This window comes from Sminthopsis crassicaudata, chromosome 2 (genome assembly GCF_048593235.1).
Source record: "Sminthopsis crassicaudata isolate SCR6 chromosome 2, ASM4859323v1, whole genome shotgun sequence".
Lineage (NCBI taxonomy): Eukaryota > Metazoa > Chordata > Mammalia > Dasyuromorphia > Dasyuridae > Sminthopsis > Sminthopsis crassicaudata.
This window is the reverse complement of record NC_133618.1, coordinates 640,348,455-640,372,327: the sequence shown is the minus strand read 5'-3', so window position 1 is coordinate 640,372,327 and position 23,873 is coordinate 640,348,455. Positions and strand designations below refer to the sequence as shown.

The window sequence follows — 23,873 nt, the reverse complement described above, 5'->3', positions numbered from 1 at the left end:
TGGTTTAGGGTATAATCTTCTCTTCAACCCTGGTCCTCTCATCTTTAGGATTTTAATCAGCCTTCTTCTATTAGTTTCATTTTTATCATAGGGCAATATGATGGCCCTCAGGTCCATAAGGTTCCCTTCTTCACACTTTTATGAGGTCATTATTTATGAGGTAATACAATCACAATAGTTCAGAATCCCTTCCCCACTATCCCAGTTAGAAACATTCCTAACATTAAGACTGAGATTTGACTCTGAACCCTAATTTAATTTTTTTTCTCCAGTTAAACTCTTCTCAATTTGAGGCAAGATCATGACACAGAAAATGTTAAGTTTAAAGAAGTGAGTAGAGTATATTACAGTGTCTCTTATTGGACAGACATAGGAAGGGTAAGTTGGGGAAACTGCCTTTTTTTTTTTTTTAATAATTTACTTCCATTCTTGGAGTTGTACAGTCATTCAGTTGCCTTACTCATGTAAATCTACTTTGGCAAAGATACATTTCCTTCTCTAGCTCATTTTATAGAAGAAAAAATTGAGGCAAATGAGAATAAGTTATTTGCTTGGGTTCCCACAATTAGTAAGTGTCTGAGGCCAGATTGGAACTCAGGTTTTTAGTCTTCAGGACCAGTACTCTATCTATTAAGCCACCAAGTGACTCTATGTATGTATGCATATACCTATCTTTACCTCTATCTCTCCCCATCTCTATTTGTATCTAGCTATTCATATCTCTATCTTTATTTCTATTTCTATACTTACCTATATCTATTTCTCTCAAACTTCTATCCATCAATATCTATCTAGCTATATGCATATCTATTTATATCTGTATCTATCTGTATATCTATCTATTTATATCTGTATCTATCTCAATATCAATATATCCATCCATATCTATCTATATTTATTTCCATCTCTATTAATCTATATTTCTCTCTATTTCTATATCTATCCATATCTATATCTATTTAATGTCTATCTATCAATCTATACCTATATATCAATCTATATCTATGTATGTTTCTCTATGTGTATCTCTGTATCTGTCTCTCATCTATATCTATCCATATCTATCTCCCTCTTTATCTCTGTATATCTATCTCTTTCTATCTAGATATATTTTTATATTTCTATTTGCTCCTTCCTTCTTTCCTTTTCTTCAATCTCTACTTATTTACTTATCTATCTTTAACCATCTCTATCTTTATCTATCTCTTATTTCTATCTATACTATAAATCTACCTATATTTTTAAATGTATATATCTCTCTATGCATATCTATTTCCATATAATAATCTATCTCTATCTCTCCATCCTTCTATCTCTCTTTTTCTACTTCTGTGTCTATACATCTATATACCTGTTTGTTTCTCTCTATATCTATCTATCCATCTATATCTATTTATATTTATCTCTACCTATCTACCATTCTATTTATATATCTACTTATCTTTATTTATCTGTATCTATATCCATTTAGAGCAATCTGTATCTATGCATTTTTCTTTATCTACATTTATATCTATCTCTAACTCTATATTTATCTATGTCTATATTTACTTATCCATCTCTCTCTATATCTATCTATTTATGCCTATCTCTATATATCTATATCTATTTATCTCTCTCTCTCTATATCTATTTATATCTATCTACTATGTATCTAGATATCTCTCTCTCTATATATATATATTTATATTTCTATCTGCTATTTCCTTCTTTCTATCTATATATCTGTACCTACCTACCTAACTCTATGTCTCTACCTACCTACTTATCTTTATCTCTATCTATCTATATATCAATCTATATCTACATCTATGTATCTCTGTATCTCTGTCTCTGTCTCTGTTTACCTATCTGTCTATCTATATCTTATCCATATCCGTCTGTCTATTGATCTCTATCTCTCTATATCTATCTCTGTCACTCTATTTATATTACACATCTATCTATCTAGTTATATCTATATATTTCTATTTCTTTCTAACTATTTCTATCTATATATGTCTATCTTTATCTCTCTATCTCTCTATCCATTTATATCTATCCATATCTGCCTGTCTATTTATCTCTATCTCTATATCTATCTGCTTATATCTACCTATCTAGATATAGCTCTCTATATTTTATTTTTCTATTTATCTATCATCTATGTATCTATATTTCTATCTATATCTATCTATATGTACCTATATATCTATCTATATCTAACAATCTATCTTTATCTCCCTCTGTCTCCCTTTGTCTCGGTCTGTCTATTTATCTATCTTTATCCATTTATCTGTATATGTCTATCTATCCATTTATCTGTCTGTCTATCTTTATCTCTCTATATCTATATACCTATCGCTATCTACTTACCTACCTACCCGTCTGTCTGTCTATCTCTATCTGCCTATCTATTTTATCTCATTATCTATCTCTATTCATCTATTTATCTCTATTTGTCTATTTATCTAGCTATATCTACATCTTTATATATATCTATATATATAGATATATATATATATCTATATCTGCCTATCTTTTTGTCTATCTTTATCTGTATTTATATCAATCTATATCTACATTTATGTATTTAGTTTTATCTTTCTATCTACATGTATATATGTACCAATCTATCTACCCATCTACCTCTATATGCTTATCTATCTATATATCCCTCTTTCTACATGTACATCCATCTATCTATAACAATCTATCTTTATCTTTCTCTGTCTCTGTATGTTTCTCCTTTTACCTGTTTTTTTCTCTCTCTGTTTATTTCTCTCTCTCTATCCATCTATTTCTGTCTATCTCTTTCTATCTTTATCTGTCTGTCTGTCTATGTGTCTATCTTTATATACATTTCTTTATCTCTCTCTGTTTCTCTCTCTACCTGTATCTATATCTTTATTCATATGTATTTTCTATATCTATTTATTTCTATATTCTATATTTTTCTGCCTATCTATTTCTATGTATGCCTCCATCTGTGTATGTATTTATATGTCTCTATTTCTATTCTTTTATCTCTGTCTCTTTCTGTCTCTCTCTCTATATATCCTTATCTGTCTGTCTGCCTGTCTATTTTTATTTATATATATATATATATCTTTATCTATCCATATCTATCTATTTCTCTCTCTGTATATCTATTTATCTCTACCTCTATTTATGTATCTATGCATCTATGTATCTCTTTATCTCTTTCTATCTTCATTTTTCTATATATCTATACTGATCTATCTTTCTGCCTGTCTATATATCTATATTTATTTTTCTGTCTATCTCTCTATCTATATGTGTCTGTGTATCTCATAAGTATCTATCTATATCTCTCTCTCTATTTTCATCTATATCTGTCTATCTATGTCTATATCTCTCTTTCCTTGTTTATATATCTATATCTATCGATATCTATTTGTCTGTCTCTATCTCTTCCTCTCTATATCCATGTGTATCTATTTATATCTATCTTTCTATCTATATATCTACCTATACCTGTCTATGTCTATCTATATATGCATCTTTCTATCTATATATTTATTTATCCATCTATTTCTCTATTTATCTCTATATCTGTATCTCTATCCATCTACCCATCTGTCTCTATCCATATATCTATTTATATTTATGTTTCTTTTTATTTTTCTGTCTATATTTATATCTCTATCTTTATTTATATGTATACATATTTATATCTGCATCTATTTCTATCCATATGTCTATCTATATATTTTAGATCTTTTTATATATCTGTTTGTCCATCTATTTATCTCTTTTTCTCTATCTTCATCTATCTCTATCTATATGTATATATATATTAATCTATATATACCAATATATCTACTATATCTCTACCTATCCATGTATATCTATCTTTCTTTTTTTTTTTCATGTAGAAGGTGTTTATTGAGATTCTTCTTATGGGAAGTGAGGGATTCTTTTTTTTTATTTTTTATTATATATATATATTTTATAATATTATCCCTTGTATTCATTTTTCCAAATTACCCCCCCTCCCTCTATTCCCTCCCCCCGATGACAGGCAATCCCATACATTTTACATGTGTTACAATATAGTCTAGGTACAATACATGTGTGTGAATATCATTTTCTTGTTGCACAATAAACATTAGAATCCGAAGGTACATGCAACCTGGGCAGACAGATATTAGTGCTAACAATTTACATTCACTTCCCAGTGTTTCTTCTCTGGGTGTAGCTACCTCTGTCCATCATTGATCATTTATGTTGAAGATTTCCACTTCCATCAGAATACATCCTCATACAGTATTGTTGTTGAAGTGTACAGTGATCTCCTGGTTCTGCTCATTTCACTCAGCATCAGTTGATTTAAGTCTCTCCAGGCCTCTCTGTATTCCTCCTGCTGGTCATTTCTTACAGAACAATAATATTCCATAACCTTCATATACCATAATTTACCCAACCATTCTCCAACTGATGGACATCCATTCATCTTCCAGTTTCTAGCTACAACAAAAAGAGCTGCCACAAACATTTTGGCACATATATGTCTCTTTCCGCTCTTTAGTATTTCTTTGGGATATAAGCCCAATAGTAGCGCTGCTGGGTCAAAGGGTTTGATAACTTTTTGGGCATAGTTCCAAATTGCTCTCCAGAATGGCTGGATTCTTTCACAACTCCACCAACAATGTATCAGTGTCCCAGTTTCCCCACATTCCCTCCAACATTTATCATTATTTGTTCCTGTCATCTTAGCCAATCTGACAGGTGTGTAGTGGTATCTCAGAGTGGTCTTAATTTGCATTTCTCTGATCAGTAGTGATTTGGAACACTCTTTCATGTGAGTGGATATAGTTTCAATTTCTTCCTCTGAGAATTGTCTGTTCATATCCTTTGACCATTTATCAATTGGAGAATGGTTCGGTTTCTTATAAATTAGGGTCAGTTCTCTATATATTTTGGAAATGAGACCTTTGTCAGAACCTTTGTTTTTAAAAATATTTTCCCAATTTGTTACTTCCCTTCTAATCTTGTTTGCATTAGTATTATTTGTACAGAAACTTTTTAGTTTGATGTAATCAAACTCTTCTATTTTGTGATCAATAATGATCTCTAGTTCTTCTCTGGTCATAAATTCCTTCCTCCTCCACTATATCTATCTTTCTTTATCTATTTCTTCATCTCTCTTTCTACCTGTCTATATGCATATCTTGTTGTAAGATTACATCAATCATACTGAATCTTAAGTATACCTTTCTTGCTCTCTACATCTCCCACTTTCTTTTGTTTTAGAACACAAGTTATCACACTCTCCCTGAAGTCTCAGGAAAGGAGATGAAAACACCAAAGGGAAATGGGGAATCAAACCAGTTTAGGGTTTCCTCTAGGCTGAAATTGAAACAGACATACATAAATCCATCAGCATGGGAGGTATTACAAAAGCACATAGCAATATAGCACAGGCTAGTAGTGATGACTCTCCCCATAGTTAGTGCACGCTCAGTTGGTGTAACATACATGAATTATACGTGCATGTAGTGATATAACAATATGAGGAATGGAATTATACATGGCCATAAGTCCTAGAAGGAGGGTATAGAGATATACCTCCTTCAGCAGCCGAGAGATAGTCCAAAACCAATCTATTGTCCATAACTTCACATGTCAGGGATCCCTGTAAGTTTTGAAGGCCTGCAACAGTCTTATCATGTGTTGGGGAATCCAATGATTCCTGCAGATTTTGAAGTTCTGTAACAGTCTTATTAGGTGTTAGGGAATCCAGTGATTCCTGTGGGTTTTGAATTCCAGCATCAGTCTCATTAACAATGTTTGATATCCATGAGTCAGTTGCCATAATTGCCATGCTCTTTCAGTGGTAGGCACAATCAGCAATGGAACCACTTGATGTTTCTGGGGTCTTCTCCATCCCTCTCCAAATGGACAAAGTGAATATGGCTCATTGGCACCCATCTGATTCCTTCTCTATCTGTAGAAATACAAGCAAACCCTTTCCCTCAAGCAGCTAACTTATCTGGTCCCTTCCATTCATCACTTTCTGGATCTCTCCATATTACCTGGCAATTATCTAAAGATAGTCTAACTGCTTGCACTGCACACTGCCCTTCCAGTGGGTTATAAAACCTGTCTGCTGGAGCCAACGCACCTTTGTCAAAAATCAAGAAGTTATTAGTATAAAGAGATAGATTTAGAAGTTCTCTAGGATTACCTATGGCTCCCCCTTTCTTTTGTTTTTTTGAAGAGCATCTGAATGTCTCTGTTTCTCCTCTCTACTATTGCCTGTCCTTGAGGATTAAAAGGTATGCCATTGGTATGTAAAATCTTATACTGTGCACAAAAGTGTGCAAAATGTTTAGAAGTATATGCAGGTCCATTATCTGAAATTTTATTGCTTGTGGCACACCTATAATTGACTCAGGCTGTCTCTTTTGCTGCTTGTATTGCAAAAGTGAATCTTGAATAGGTGTCTACCACAACATGGATAAAAGATGACCATAAGATTTATAATGGTTCACATCCATTTGCTAAATTTCATTGATTCTCAAACCACGAGGGTTCTTCCCTGGAGGGAATGTAGGAGCATGAAAAGGACGGCAAGCTGGACAGGCTTTTACTAGGCTCCTAGCTTCCTCTCTTGTTATTCCAAATTGTAAATGTAAAGCTTGAGCAGCCTGATGATATTTTAAATGAGATTCTTGGGCTTCTTGAAATAAAGCAGTATTGGCCAACATGGTTAGAAGGCTATCTGCCTTTGAATTACCATCAAAAATAGGACATGGAAGTCTACTATATGAGTGGATCTGAAAGATATAAATCTTATCTAGATGCTTTCTCACTTGCTCTTGAAGTTCCTTAAAGAGCTGATATATATTGGAAACTATACATTTTATTTGGGCTGTGGCAATTCTTTATACCACACCTACTGAATAGGCTGAATCAAATATTATATTTATATCTCCTGGATAATAAGTAAGAGCTAGCATGATTGCATATAATTCATTCTGCTAGTGGCCTGAAAAGGAGTTCTGACTACTCTCTTTATAATTAAGTCACGAGAGTATACAGCACTAATATTATGTTTGGATGCATCTATAAAGATAGTTGGTCCTTTAAGAGGAACTTTAGAAACCTTTTCTTCAAGAATCTATTGCCAATTATATAATAGTTGGGTTATTTTTAATGGAGACCTCTGTGTAAAATCTGGAGCTGTGGCCAATAAAATTTTCCACTCTGGGATGGTTTCATAGTATACATTAATTTGTGCATTAGTATAAAAGCTATATATCTTGTCAGGTCTTATCCCAGATAATTGTACTGCTCTCTTAATAGCCATTAATAAAATTCTAGCCACAAGCACTGGGTAAGGAATAAGGCGTTGTTCTGGTTGAGCTGGGAGATTCACCCACTCTATTATACTATCTCCTTGATGAAAGACTGCTGTGGGTGCCTCTTGTGTAGCAAAAACTGATATTTCCAAGGGATTTTGAGTGACTCTTTCAACCACATTGGATAAAGCCAGTTCTACTTGTCTCAAAGCCTCTTGAGCTTCTTTTGTAAGCTGGCTTGGTGAGTTTAAAGCACTCTCTCCCCTTAAAATGTCATATATAAGTTGCAATTGATAGGTAGTAAAGCCTAACACTGGACGCATCCATTGGATATCTCCTATTAATTTTTGAAAGTCATTTAAGGTGTTTAGCTTCTCTATTCTTCTCTGTTCTTAGTGAAAGTTTTTGTACTCTAAGCACAGGTATACTTCATATCCTAAATATTGAAAAGGAGCATGTCTTTGAATTTTTTCTGGAGCTATGTGCAATTTATAATTCCTTAGTGTCTCTATGGTTTTTTTGTAAACATGCCTCTAACATTTGCTCCTCAGGTGCACATCCCAATAAATCACCCATGTAATGTAATAACATTACTTTTGGAAATGCTTTTCTTACTGGAATAAGAGCAGCAGCAACATATATTTGACACATAGTAGGGCTGTTTTTCATTCCCTGTGGCAAAACTGTCCCTTCATATCTTTTATAAGGCTCAGCTAAGTTAATGCTGAGCACTGAAAAGGAAAATCTTTGAATACCCTCCTTATCTGGAGGGATAGAATAGAAACAATCATTAATGTCTATAACCCAGAAAGGCCATTCTCTAGGCAATTGAGTAGGAGATGGAAGTCCAGGCTGAAGAATTCCCATAGTTTCCATCTGTTCATTTACTTTTCTCAGATCAGGCAACATTCTCCATTTCCCAGATTTCTTTCTTACAACAAATACTGAGGAATTCCAAGGACTTAGAGAAGGTTGTAAGTGTCCTTGGTCAAGTTGCTCCTGTACTATATCTAATAAGACCTGAATTTAATCACTAGCTAAGGGCCACTGTTCTATCCACACTGGTGTATCAGTTTTCCATTAGACAGGATCAGGTGAAAGTGTTGGCAAGCCTTTAACATCAGCCCTGCCTAAAAAGCTGAAGTACTCATTTGTAATCCTAACTGTTATAAAATGTCTCTTCCCCACAGATTGATGGGATTTTTTCAACTATAAACAGAGTAAAAATTCCTGTTTCACCTTCAACAGTACATCTCAAAGGGGGTAGCACTAACTTCAGCTGCTACACCAGACATGTAAGTGTCTGCCTTAATCTTTGGCCAGTGACTGGGCCAGTTTCACCTCTAATGACTGTATGATCTGTACCTGTCTCTACCCATCCTTCTAATGGTATGCCATTTATATAGATGGTGAGCATAGGTCGGTCAGCAGTCACCACTGCTGTCAAGAATATTCCTAGATTCTGCTGCTTGGAGTCAGAATCTGGACAACTATCACCAGATTGCATAGTAGGAGTCTGTATCAGTAAATCTGATGCTACTACTTCTCCTGGTTAATAAGTCACACATTGTCTACCTGTATTAGTGTCTGAGATATTAGCTACACATTCCCTAGTTTCCCACATCAGTGTATGGATGAATATTGTACTCTCAGGAGGTGAAATGGTCAAGCCTACTGTGCCTGGAGGCAAGAGATACATCAGCTGGACAGGAACATATTTCACCTTTTAGGGGATATCTCAATAGTCCCAGCTGCATACCACTCTATTTTCTCCAATTGTAATCCCTTTCTCCCATCAGGTTGCTTTTTGGCTGATTGATCATGTCTGAGTTCTGAACTTCTAAACACTCTCTAGGTGTAACATCAATTGCCATCATGTCCCACCTGTTTTTTGTTTGAGGTCTTGGAGCTGGGCTCTGCTTCCTGTTTTCCTGAGTCATTCTACATACTGATGCCCAATGGAAGCCTCTGTTGCATTTTGGATATGGGGTTTTGGGTCTTGTTCTCTCATCCTGTTTTCTCACTCTGTCTCTATGCCAACATTGAACTTTCAAATGCCCTACTTTACCACATTGAAAGCATTGACGAGTCTCTCTGGAAGTCCCTTGCCAAAGGGGACCCTGTCTTCCCATGCTCGGATCTTGAGAAGTCTGCATCATAGCCTGGGTATAAAAGGCATTTGTGCCCACTGTGGCACATCATCTTATGCTCTCCTATAAAGGAGCATCCTGCGTAGTTCCAGTAGAATTCTTCTACAAACCTCATTAGCATTTTCTCTGGCAAGTTGTTTTATCATGACTCCTGTTGCTGCATGTTCACCAATAGTTTGTATGATAGCTGTTTGCAGACATCCCATAAAAGGGTTCATTTGGCCCTTGTACTATTTTTGTGAAGGCTTCTCCTCTGTCTTGCCTTCATGCTTTGATAGCAGCAGCAATTTGGTTATATGCTGGAATAGGGTAATTAATCTGCACTAAAGTGTCTGCATAAGGACCTACACTTGCTAGTTGATCAGAGGTGATTGTTATATTAACTCCAGTTTGCCTATTTCATTGGTCTTTTATTCTACATAGTTTACTATACTCCCAAAAGCTACAAGAAGTTTTGTCCAGGTTCTAAACATGTCCTTGTTACAGATTTCCAGTCATTAGGTGTTAAAACTTCAAAAGCCAAATTTTCTATCATCTTAACATAAGATGATGTAGACCCATAAAGACCGCAAGCCTTTTTCAGATCTTTGATAATTTCTAGATGAAACAGAGTGTATCTTCTACTTTCATGAGCTGAAGAGTCAAACTCTTCAATCACAGAGTATCTATCTTTGTACCTCTCTATCTCTATGTACCTCTCTATCTATCTATATCTATGTAAATATCTCTATGTATATCTATCTGAATAATCTATCTTTATCTCTTTATATATCTTTATCTTTCTCTATTTTTTGCTATCTCTCTATATCTACATACTTATCTCTATCTATCTACCTACTTAGCTATGTAGATATATCTATCTCTATTTGCCTTTTTCTTCTTTCTTTCTTTCTCCTTCCTTCCTTTCCTTCTCCCTAATTTTTTCTTTTTCTCTCATTCTCTATCTCTTTCTTTCTCTCTGTCTGTGTCTGTCTCTCTTCACTATCTCCCTTTCTCTCTCTTCTCATCTACTTATCTCTATCTTTCTATATCTATTTCTATCCATACATCCATTACAATATAATAATATAATATATCTATTAGATCTTTCTGTATATTTACACCTACCTGTCTGTTTATCTATCTCTATTTGTCTCTCCCTCTATTTCTATCTCTACTTATCTACCTAATTACCCCCTCCCCTATTTCTTAATATATTTATCTCTATCTCTATTTCTATCTATATATCTATCTATATCTATTAGATCTTTCTATATATCTATGTTTGTACATCTATGTGTCTCTTTATCTATCTCCATCTATTTATATCTATATGTATATCTATCTACATCTACCAATATATCTACATCTATATCTATTTATATATATCTATGTGTGTCTAACTTTCTTTATCTTTTTCTCAATTTCTTGCTCTCTCTTTCTGCCTGAGTATGTACATATCTTTATCCATATTTGTCTCTATCTCTCTATATTTATTTATATCTATCTATCTCTATCTGCCTATCTATTTCTGTCTATGTGTATATGTATGTATGTATGTATCCATCCATCCATCCATCCATCTATTTCTCTATCTCTATTTGTGGCTATATCTATCTCTTTTTATCTATCTATCACTCTATCTCTATTCATCTATATATTCATTTCTATATATCTGTTTCTATCTATATATCTATTTATATCAATCTATATCTATATATTTATCTTTATCTATCTATATCTGCATCTTTCTATATCTATCTATCCTGTATTAATCTACCTACCTACTTACCTATCTACTTAACTACCTACCCTTTTCTGTCTCGGTCTCTGTCTCTGCTTCTCTTTGTCTGTCTGTCTGTCTGTCTGTCTCTTTATCTCTATCTCTAATTGTTTCTATCTATGTATGTATCTATATCTATTAGTTCTCTCTGCCTATTTTTCTCTATCTTTCTATCTCCATCTATATATCTATCTCTGTCTATATGTATATCTATCTATATGTACCAACATATCTATCTATATCTATGCATATCTATCTCTCTATGTATGTCTATTTTTCTTTATCTCTCTGTATTTCTCTGTCCCTCTCTCTACTTGTCTAGATATCCTTTTTCTATCAATATCTATCTCTCTGTCTCTCCATATATCTTTATTTATATCTATCTCTATCTGCCTATTTATATCTATATATGTATATATATATCTCCATATATCTCTTTCCATCTACATCTTTCTTTTATCTATACCTATTTATCTTTCTGTCTGTCTAATTATCTCTATCTCAACCTATCTCTATCTATATGTACTAATATATTTATATATCTCTATTTGCCTATCTATTTCTATTTATGTATCTCTCTATCTCTCTATCTCTATCTCTGTCTCTACATTTCTTTCTAGCTACATCTTTCTGTATATCTATACCTATATTTCTTTCTTTCTTTCTGTCTGTCTCTGTATCTATCTTTAAATTTATCTGTTTGTGTATCTATATGCATCTATCTATATCTATCTACCTGTCTATTTATCTATATCTATCTATCTATCCATATCTATATATCTATTTTTACCTCTCTATCCGTATGTATCTCTTTACATCTATCTCTATAGCTACCTATATATCTATGTCTGTCTTTATCTCTCTCTCTCTTTTAATTCTCTACCTGTTTCTGTCTCTTTGTCTATTTATCTCTATCTCTCTATATACTTATCTTTATCTGCCTATTCTTTCTATCTATCTATCCATCTATCTATCTATCTATCTATCTATCTATCTCTACCTATTTACTCTCTCCATCTCTCTTTTTTCTCTCTCTCCTTTCTCCCTCCCTTCCCTATCTCTATTCATCAATTCATCTCTCTCTCTATTTCTATCCATATATCTATCTATATCTATTAAATCTTTCTATTTATCTCTATCTATATGTATATCCATCTATAAATAGCAATCTATCTATCTATCTATCTATCTATCTATCTGTCTAGGTATGTTTATCCATCTATCTTTATCTTGCTCTCTATTTGTCTGTCTCTACTTGTCTATCTATATATCTTTAACTATCCATATCTATTTATTTGACTATCTCTATTTCTCTGTATTTATCTATATCTGTCTATCTAGCTATCTGTAACTGCCTATTTCTATGTATATATGTATCTATCTTTGTATGTATCTATATATCTCTTTCTCTATCCATGTCTATCTCTATCTCTACCTATCTCTCTAGCTATATCTTTTTATATATCTATACCTATCTGTCTATGTGTGCCTATTCATCTCTCTCTTATATATATCTTTATTTATCTCTCTATCTTTCTGCTTGTCTATCTATCTATATATTTATATATCCACATCTATTTGTCTATCTCTATATCTATCTATCTCTATCCATCTATCTATTTTTATGTATCTCTCTTTATCTTTTTATCTACTTCTATCCATCCATCTCTATCTTTCTATCTATATATTTCTCTATAGCTATGCCTATCTTTCTGTCTATGAATCTATCTATCTATCTATATCTATATCTATCTATCTATCTATCTATCTATCTATCTATCTATCTATGTGTGTGTATCTGTATCTATATTATCTGTCTATTTATGTATCTATTTATATCTATCTATCTGTCTCTATAGGTCTATTTATCTCTCTCTATCTATCTGTCTATATCTATATATATCCATTTATCTGTCTTTCTGTCTATTTACTTCTACCTCTACTAATTTAACTGTCTATCTCTTTCTATCTATAGTTTTATCTATCTATCCATCCATTTTTCTATTTATCTTTATCATTTATATCTGTCTATCTCTATCTCTATCTACCTATTTATCTCTATGGATCCATTTGTCTCTATTTTTCTATCTATATTTATCTCTCTCTCTCTCTCTATATATATATTTATATCAATCTATATCTATGTATTTATCTTTATCCATAGATATAGCTAGTTATATCTGCATCTTTCTATATCCATCTGTCCAATCTATCTCTACCTACCTATCTACTTACCTATCTCTATGTACCTATATATTCATCTATATCTATATCTATGTATATATCTATCTGAATAATCTATCTTTATTTCTATTTGTCTCTTTTTCTCTATCTGCCTATTTCTATCTATGTATCTATTTACCTCTCTCTCTCTCTATCCATCTATCTATATCTATCTCTATATCTCTTTCTATACCTATCTTATCTATGTATCTATCTTTAGCGGTATTTATCTGTCTGTCTATGAATCTATCTTTCTATATCTGTCTATGTGTCTATCTATATTTCTCTCTCTCTCCCTATCTATCCTTGTATCTATATCTATACATACCTATTTATCTTTTTCTCTATATCTACCTCTCTATCTATATTATCTATATCTAGCTATCCATCTCTTTCTCTCTTTATGCCTGTAAACTCTATCTATCTATCTATCTATCTATCTATCTATCTATCTATCTATCTATCTATCTATCCATCTATCTGTATATCTATCTAACAGCAAAACTAAGCATAGTTTCCAAAAAATATACAGCATATGCATGATCCTAAATAAAGCAAATGAACATACATAGGACAGGAAAACAATCAAAAAAGTATTTTAAGTATGCCACAATTATGGATCAGTGAACATATGTTATTGTCAGCACGGTGCCCATTGAATGAGTAAATGTTGCCATCATTGTCTTGCTCTGTCTGTCCTCATTTCTCCTATTTCCCATACTCCATAATAGGTTTCACTGGTCCCTGGCTGGATGGTTCTTACTCCCTTGACACTTGTTGACCTAACTGCTCTGATTGGTATTTATGAGTCACATGAATCAATAGGTAACAAAAAGATCCATGCTGCATTTAGTGGAGAACCTGGGCAATTTGTCTATAAAATTGCTCTGGAGACTGGTGGGAGCCTGAATAGGCAATCTAGCAATCACTTACCAATAGGTAAGCTTGTTGGATTCCCTGATGAACAAGTTGAAACTGATGGACCATCATCTCAGTGGACTTTAAACAAAAGAGATCTGAGTAAAACTTGAAGACTTTTTTGAAAATCTTCACAATGAACTTGGGCATCATACCATTATTTACTTCTTTGAGCATTTTCCTGGGCTGACATTGTAGCTACATGGTAGATTTCTTTTAACTTCCCTCAAACTGATATACCATATCTATGGTTTTTCTATCTTCAGAGATTCTAAAATACAGTCAATAAATAGGAATGGCTAATTTCCAAACATCAGCAAAGAAGGCAGAAAGCCAATGGCATCTTTCTTGGTGGAGCTGAATGGAAGATCTAGAAACATGCTGACTCCCCTGAGATTTTTGTTTGGGGCTCAGTGAACCTAATATGTTCATTGGTGTGAGTTTGAAATATTTAGGTTGTGGGTCCCTGGGAGGAGGAACAACATCTTATTCTAGACTTTTTAATGCCAACTTTTCTTGATCTAAATGCATCCTGGCAGCAAAGTCATACACTGAGAATATTTCTCCAACACTATTTTATCAAATATGGAAGATTTCTAGTGCTTTGGTGAAGTGGAGACAGCATCGGTACAAAGGATCTCCCAAGAGTCTTAGTGCAAATTTAATCTTTGTTCATTCTAAACTCAAACTTTTTGGGCATCTTGTATTACATGTCCTTGCTATCTTCTGGAGACAAAAAAGTCCATAATGCATGTAAGTTCCAAAGCTTTGTGAGCACCTCTATTCTCCAAATCTGCACTACAAGTTGGTAGAACCTTTCTTTCCTTTTTTGTTCACACCAAAGATAAATCTCACACATTCTGGTGACATCTGTAGACGTCTCAGGTGAGTCAGAATCTATTTCTTGATAGCTCTAGGGCCTCTTCTTGACCCATATTCCCAAAGTCATCATGTGGTGCTCTAATAGCACCAATTGCTTCCTAGTTCCATGTGTGGGAGTTAGAGACAGTCCAGGTCAGTGCTAAATCTTACAACTCCAACTTCTGTCATTGTCTCCATGATAAGGGACCTTCAAGGAACTGACTCATCACTTCATATAATACTTCATTAACCATTTGCTCTTTTCTCTCAGATACCTGTGGCAAAGAAGGTTGTTTTAATGAAATGAGCTTAATGCATGCTATTGACATTTTGTGTAGGATAAATCCCAAATTTACAGCTATACTGTCATTCATTTGTGATAAGGTTCTGGGGTGCAAATGGGAAGAGGGCATTCTAGGGAGACATAACAGTTGGAACAAAGTACTTTCTTAATCCTGTGATTTTTCTCTTTGTTGGTTTATAAAATTTGAATGAGAACATTTCTAAGATGGCCGCCAGATTTCCTGGAATTACATATAGAAGAACAAAATGGCAAAACTAATTGTGTGCCTTTTTCATTCCCATTCTGTCTTAATGGAAGATGCTTACCTGTGATTAGTTAATCAGAGCAAGTGGTCCTTGAGATAGAATTGTCAAAAGCTGCTCTTGGATAAAGAAGGAAAGATGTGTACTTGAGAATGAAATATGTCCTTAAATCAGCACATTCTGATGACATAATCTGGCAGTACTTCAAGAACTGATGTGATGGGTCATTATTATGCACTTCATTTCTAACACTTTCTCTGCCCCTGCCTCGCTGGGTGATGCAAGCTCTTGATACTCTCTGAGCCTCCCAGAATATAGATTGCCATCTGTCCATTCCTTATCAACCTTTTACCCCCATAGATCTTTGATGGAAAATTCACATTTCCTGCTGTTGACCTTCCTCTGGTCAGATCTTTTTAGATTTTATGGGCTGTCCCTCTGCCATCTCTCCAAGATGATATACTCTGCTTCTAAGTTGTGTGACTCTCAACAAGTCAGGCAGCTTTTAAAAACCTTAAGTTATAGGACAAGGGGAGGAGAAGGGAAGGGAATAAGCATTTACTTAGAGCCTACTATGTGTCAGGAATGGTGCTAAATACTTTTTAGGGATATGATCACATTGGATCCTTACAACAACCCTTTGTGATAGGTGCTATTATTATCCCCATTTTACAGTTGAGGAAACTGAAGTAAACAGAGGATAAATGACTTGCCTAGGATGACCCAGTTAGTAGCTGACTGACTCTAGATTTGAATTCAGGTCTTTCTGACTCTGGTCCTGCACTCTGTTGGTTAAGGGTGTTTGAAATGGATGAAATCCCAAATGAGGCCTCCTGAAAATCTCTTTATGCCATTTGTTACACTTAAATCATTGCTGTAGCTTACTTATCATTACCAGGTGTCTCTCTGTTGCCCCTTGGGTCACTGACAACTTAGATTCTTCTGAGATTGGGGTGTTCCAGTATTCTGAACCACTGAGCATTGCTAGGAGTACATTTGTGTTTAAAAGATGGGTCTTTTCAAGCTGTATAAATATGAGTTATTTTTCTAGCTCTACCACTTGGTGATTCATGGGTAACAAGGCCAGCTCTGAAGACTGGAAAATATCTGCCTACAGATCTTTCAAAAACAAGGGGAGGAAGGCAGAGAACTCCTTGTCTTGGCTGATTTCATCATTTAGCTGCCCAGAAAAGGGGACTTGATGGCCTTACCAGGTCCTTTTGAGCTCGGTGATTTTATAATTATTCTTCACACTTTGTTCATTTTGCTTCTTTTTATTATAGTTTGGGGCACACTCTTGGGGTGGGAGTGAGGAAGGCATTTCATAATTAGTCTAAAAGTAGAGGAAACCATGGTTTTGGACCTGAAAATGGTGGACAAACAGATAATCCACAGGAATGCTGTTTTCTCTGCTGCTTTGTCAGAAATTCTGCTGAATTTTGGTCCATCGGAACAACTGGGCCTCTTCTTTCCAAGAACACAGTGTGCTGTCCGGGGCCTTGTCTTGGAAGGGCCCGGAGTTTGTGTTCTGAGATTTTTTTCCTGCCTCAATTTTCCTTCTCTTTGAGTGTCTGCCGATCACTGCAAGGGATGATGGAGAGGGGATTCCCAGTCAGGTGTGGGGGCAACTAGTCGGCTTCTGAAGCCCCTTCCCACTCTGGAGACTCTCTGATTGTGTGAGAAAAAACCAAAAGTATTCATTTAATGGATAATTCCCCTTCTTACGGGGAGGGTTAGGATGTGAGCTCCTATCTGATAATAATAATGGCCAACATTTATATAGAGCTTCAAATTTTGCAAACAGCTCATTGGATTTACACAGCAGCTCTGTCTGGTAAGGGCGACTATTCTGCCCAGTCTATAGGTAAGGAGGCTGAGGCAAAGGGAAATTTAGTGATTTGCTCAGTCCAAAAGCTTTTGAATTTAGGGCTTCTCAACTCCAGGTTCTATGCACGATGGCGCCATCTAGTGGTCTTGAGGGTAAGTACAGCCTCGCCCATTTAAATGGATGTCCTTGGTACTTTATAAATACTAATATTCCTGTCATATACATTTTTATATTTCCATGAACATTCTGGGCATAGAGTAAGTAATTAATAAGCGCTCTTTCTCTCATAGCTATCAATGTTAACCATCTGTCATGGTGCATGATCTTTGAATCTGAAGAATATGATGTAAGCCCTTAATTCTACCTTTGACTGAATCTCCTTGTTTTCCAATGGAAACCATCCAGCTCTTCTCTTGCACATATGCAGTTGGATTGACCTTTAACCTCACCTCCCACAAACAGATGGGGATTGCGTGTACTCGCAAAGGGCCCCAGAAGAGAATTAATAGCTTTCTCCGTGGAACCAGACCTCTATGCCAAAATACTCTGGTGATTATTTCATGTCTATTTCTTGCACAGGCCTACTTGGAGAGGACCAGAGAATTCCAGCCCATTTCACAAATTAGCACTTTCCAAAACACATTAGAGATCTTATGGGTACATCGTAGTAGCTTCGGACAACTCCCTGAACTACTCGGGCTTCATCCAGTTCCTGTAAATGAATGACTTGGGAACAGAAGACCTGCAAGGTCCTTTTCAGTTCTAAATCTATTCTTTGGTGGCCTAGCAAGAAAGTGTGACCTGAAGTTCATGAACTTGTTTAAAAATTTTTTCTTTGATAGAACATTCCATAGATCTTAGTGCAGTTTTAAATTTTAATATTTAATCTTTTTTTTTTTTAATTTTTTTTTTTGCTGAGGCAATTGGAGTTAAGTGACTTGCCCAGGGTCACCCAGCTAGGAAATGCCAAGTATCTGAGACCAGATTTGAACTCAACTCTGACTTCTGGGCTGGTGTTCTATCTACTGCACCACCTTGTTGCCCTTAAACTTTAACATTTATGTCAAAATTAGTACCCTGAAAAGTATTTTAATATAATTGGCTCCCTTTATAAGCTTATGCATCTTATTCCATTATTTAAAAACATTATCCTAAGAAGGACAGCTTTTCCAAGCTATTCAGAGATCAAAAAAGGTTACGAAGCTCTGAATTTGAGTAGAAGGCTGACTGGAAACATGGTCATTATTTGCAAGAGTTGTCATGTACAGGAAGGGGTAGTCTTGTACCCCATGGCCACATAAGGTAGGAAGACAAGTTGTTGACAGGTCGATTTCTGCTCCATGTCTCAGAAAGTGATAGTGTCACCCATTGTTCCTGTCCTGGCCAGGGCTAAGAAGAAAGGGATTTGGATGAATCACTGGAACATTCTGCCCTAGAGAGCAGGCTACTCTAAAGATGTTGTCAGGTGTTTTGGGGAGCTTTAAAAGAGTGGACCAGATTTTTTTCCCTGCTTGCTCTTGTCTGGGCAGCTTCCAGAGAGAGTAAAGGTCATATTGACCCATAGCTCAGGTGCTGTGGACCAAACTTTTTTCCCCTTCTTTTCTTTTTAGATCCTGAAGCTCTGAATAATGGCATTAGGGTATTTCTGCTTAGTCACTTCCTTTTATTTTTCCCTTTTCATGACACCAGATTAACCCATAGTGACCTTGGAGATAGAATTCTAGGCAGGATGTTGTAGCCAGCCAACATCACTCAGGGAGATCTTGAGTGATGTTGTTGAGCCAGGGTTCCTGGGACTTTGGACTTGCACTTGGGACTGGGTTACATAGGAACTGAGCTATATATTTATTTCCCTTTAGACTGAGTTCATGTGTGTATTATGCCCCAATATTAAGGAATATATTCATATATTTGTTATATTCTTTTGTAAAAACTAAAAAAAGGAGTGGACTACATTGTCAGAATGGAGATTGTGGTTGGGTCAATAAAGATAAGAATATGATTTGTATATTCTGAGGAATACTCAGTTTTAAAAGAGAAAGGGAGAGGGTAAGCTAGGTGGCGCAGTGGATAGAGCACCAGCCCTGAATTCAGGAGGACCCGAGTTCAAATCTGGTCTCAGATACTTAACACTTCCTAGCTGCATGACCCTGGGCAAGTCACTTAACCCCAGCCTCAGGGGGAAAAAAGAGAGAAAGGGAGGTTTAAAGATCTTGTTTGTCTCTGCCATCTCTCTCATCTTTGCCTTCTAACTCAGGGTCTTATACACATTAAGTATTTAATAAATGCAAATTGAATTGAATTGTTTAGGCTATTAAATGTCTCATATCTATATTGGAACCCATTTTCTGTACTGTTCACCTGTTAGACTACAGTTAGAATATATGTCCAATCCTAGGAGCATGTTTTAGAAATGATATTGACAGAATGTCCTGGGGAGGATAATCAGGCTGATGAGAGGATTGGAGACCATGTTATAAGATGGAAAACTGCAGGAAGTGGATGTGTTTATCCTAGAGATGTGAAGACATGGGAATAGGCAAAAGTACATTTTGAAGAATTTGAAAGAGGGAATAGGCTTCTGCTTGGCCACAGAGGGCAGAACTAGACATAAAGACATAAGTTGTGAATACAAAAAATTTAGTTGGATATAAGGGGAAACTTCCTACCAAATCTGGGATCTCCAAAAGTGGAATGGGTCCTTCCAATGAGAGGACTGGATTAGAAAGCCTTCCATTTCTAGAGCTATGAGTGCACACTCATTTGGCAATCCAGAAGAAGGAGATTCAGGGGAAGTCCTGCTATCTTCTCATGGAGGCTTTCCTGTCTCAGCCTTCTCTCAGTCTTCACCTGATATAACATAGTACTATATTCTCAAAATTCTCTATATAGGCTGATTCTATAACACTCATCTCTTGCTGTGCATGCTCAACCTATCTATTTTATTGCACCCTGTATAATCCTCATGAAATTGTGATCATCCATTCTTCTCCCCAGTTGCTCTGCAGGAAAGGTGGGATCAATAACATCTGTAACCTTCCAAATTTTTAGCCTCCTCTCAATCTGTTTTCTTGTGTAAAATGACCTTACTTTTTGTACTATGACATTATGTTTAGAATATCCTCCTCTTCCCCCTCTGAGCTCCCTTTTATATTTTGTTTTTCTCCACTAGAATGTAAGCTACTTGAGGTTAGGGACTATCTTATTTCATTATATTTTTATTCCCAGTGTCTTGTACAGTGTTTAGCACACAACAAGCACTGAATATATACATTATATTTATCTGATTTAGCTCTAAAAACTCTTCCTGCCCCCAAATTCTTCAATCCCACAATTCTATTTTCTAAAGTAGAACAAAGTTTTATGGTACCACTTAATGTTGTTTTAATGGTAGGATACCATTCTCTGTCCAAAAGTACCCAAAGCTGAACACAAAGCCCAATACATTTCCAAGTTGTTTGTCTTCATACACATATTAAAGTATGCTAGAGAGCTAACTTTAGGTTTCTGGGGTCTCCTCTGTTTTCAAAGAAATTTCTGATTCATGCCTAGTATAACACATGTGAGAGTAGTCTATTTTTTTTTTTAAATAATAGTGAATTCTAGACTAGGATATAAGCATTCCCATGCTGCCACAGAATCTATCTACCTCCCTAGAATCCCTCTCACAGTCATGTGAAAAACTCTATTATTACTATGAGTCTACATCAATCACTCCAACAAGTTCTATAGATACAAATTTCCAAGAATAGGTCACATGATTACATGTATATTCTATCAGGATCCTAGGGATAACCTTATTGAGAGAAAATACTCTCTCTTTACTAACCTATGTAGGTTCTAGAGTCCCCATCTAAAGTATTTTCAGTTTACATAGTCATTTATAATAATGGCACTCTTAGATCTTAAAGATAACTATGTATTAAGGCAAGAGAATAATATTATACATATCAATCTATTAAAGAAAATATATAAATAAAAAACATATGCTAGATCCCATTATCTCATCAATGCACTCAGTATCTTTGGTGAAGAATGGATCATACACAAGGACTTGGCAGGGAAGCATATGAAGCAATATGCTGAGGGTAACTCACAACTCTGGATTGTTGGCTTCAATTGCTGGTTGAAAACTTGCACAACAAGAAACTATTTTTCTGCTCATTGCATGGCTGACAATCTTTGGCTTTCTTCATCTGGAAAAATCATTTTTTTCTACTCAAATGCAGCAGTTAGCCATAACTCTTAAAAGGATGTTAAGAAAATGTTAGCTATTAAAGTGAATAGCAGTACTCTTTAAGCTAGAAAGCTGTAAAACTTACCAAATTACTAGCTTTGGACTATATAGACCAATTCAGTTGGTCATGAAGCCACAGAGATGCTGGGTTTTCCAATCAGATGTGGAGCTCACATCAAGACTGGATTTTGGTCATCTCACCAGTATATCAAAACAATTGCCAGAGGTGGCAGCAGAGAGCAATAATCACTCATGAGAAGCTTTATCTCTATCCACCTTCAGGTGGTGCTGAAAGGCCATAGCTGTGACTGGTGCTCTTGGTATTGAAGTTAATTCTTTTCTCAATTAATTAATCAGGAATTATTCAACTGAATCCTTCTGTTTTCCATGGCTGGCAGAGTAGATTTTCAGTCCCTCTCCTGCCCCGTTTACTGTGTCTTCAATTCTTCTTTCAGGCTTCTCTTCTGGTTCTTATCCCCAGTTCCTCATTCTTTTTCCAAAGTTTCCTACCTTTCAGGGACTCACTTTTCATTTAAAAAGTCACAATTCCTCCAACTCAATAGTTCTTTAAAAATATAACAGCTCCTAAATGCTTTTATACACTTTTAAAGGTTTCACTCTCTTTAGTAGTAAAACAGTATATGTGCATTAGCTGATGTGTTCATCATACTTAGAATATGTCTGTAAGTTTCAACATAGTCTTTTATTTTATTGATACACTTGAAACTGTATTTTGTCACATTCATATTGCTCTAATTTTTAATAAATAAAAGACCTGCTCCTGACTCTTTATAATATTAAACTGTTCCTATGCAAGCAAAGTATTCATTTCTTTACAGTATTGGCAAAGAAATCCCAAATTTCAAGTCTAAACCATAGAGTATTTTCTTTTTCTTTCTTTCTTTCTTTCTTTCTTTCTTTCTTTCTTTCTTTCTTTCTTTCTTTCTTTTGAGCATTTTCTTTTTAAAACTATACAAATACAACCTAAAAGTTATTATATTAAAGCAACATTATTTTTTCTATTCCTTTTAGGTATAACATTTAAATTAAAACAAAATTATTTTTCTATTCCTTTATATATATAAGTTTATGTTAAATATATAAACATATATATGTTTATATTAAAATAAAATTATTTTTCTATTCCTTTTATATATATATATATTCCTTTTTGGTATAAAGTTTATATTAAAACAAAATTTTTTTTCTATTCCTTTTAGTTATAAAAATGACATCTATGGTAGTAGCAATATCTTATATCATTTGGCCATTGCTGTAACTCTCTTACACAAAAAACTTTTTCTGGCCCTTTTTTCTGGCTCTGTTTATCTTATATGGACATGATACCTTGAGAATAGAAGTGGGTTTGATAGAGATACTACTAGACTTGGTGTCAGGAAGGCCTGGATCCAAATTATTCCATTGATACATCACCTGTGTGACCCCAGTGGGTTATAACCTCTCTGTGTCTCAGGTTAAAGCCACTTGGGGCTTATTTATTAGGATATGAGTGTATTGCAATCTACATTGGTGAAAGAATTTTCTATATAAATGACATCACTGATATTTTGTGTATTGAAATATATCAAAGCAAATTTCAATCTTTTGAGGATCAATGATAACTTTCCTGTGGGATCTGCCTCCATTGACACAGACCATAACTGCTCCACAGATTATAGTTGCCCTTGGAGATTGCCATGGCCAAAAAAATGAATCTCCTTAAAATTAAGGTTAATCTTATGATGAGCCTCTCCTCATCATAGATCCCTAAAATATTGGAGTTATCAGTCAATACGCCTAAAATATTGGAGTTATCAGTCAATACGCATATATATACAGAGGGAAGACATGAAGAGTAAGGAGAATTGTTAAAATCTTCTTAGCATAGACTTTAAGGTAGCTAGCAAGTACCAATGAGAAGGGAAATAGTTTCATGGATAAGGACAGCCAACAAAAGGCCCTGAGTTCAAAGGCAAAGTCATGTTGTGTAGATAGAGTGTTGTGTATGAGGACAGCAAAGAGCTACTGTAGCTATTGTATT

General features: G+C 34.9%; 1 long non-coding RNA gene across 1 annotated transcript in view; it reads left to right on the top strand.

Annotated features, from left to right (window-relative positions):
• The first annotated feature begins 203 nt into the window (after window positions 1-203).
• LOC141558833 (uncharacterized) overlaps window positions 204-23,873 on the top strand; it is a 35,326-nt gene continuing 11,656 nt past the window's right edge. The window contains exon 1 of the long non-coding RNA XR_012487151.1: window positions 204-330. This is a non-coding gene — a long non-coding RNA (uncharacterized LOC141558833). The remainder of the gene's footprint in view (window positions 331-23,873) is intronic.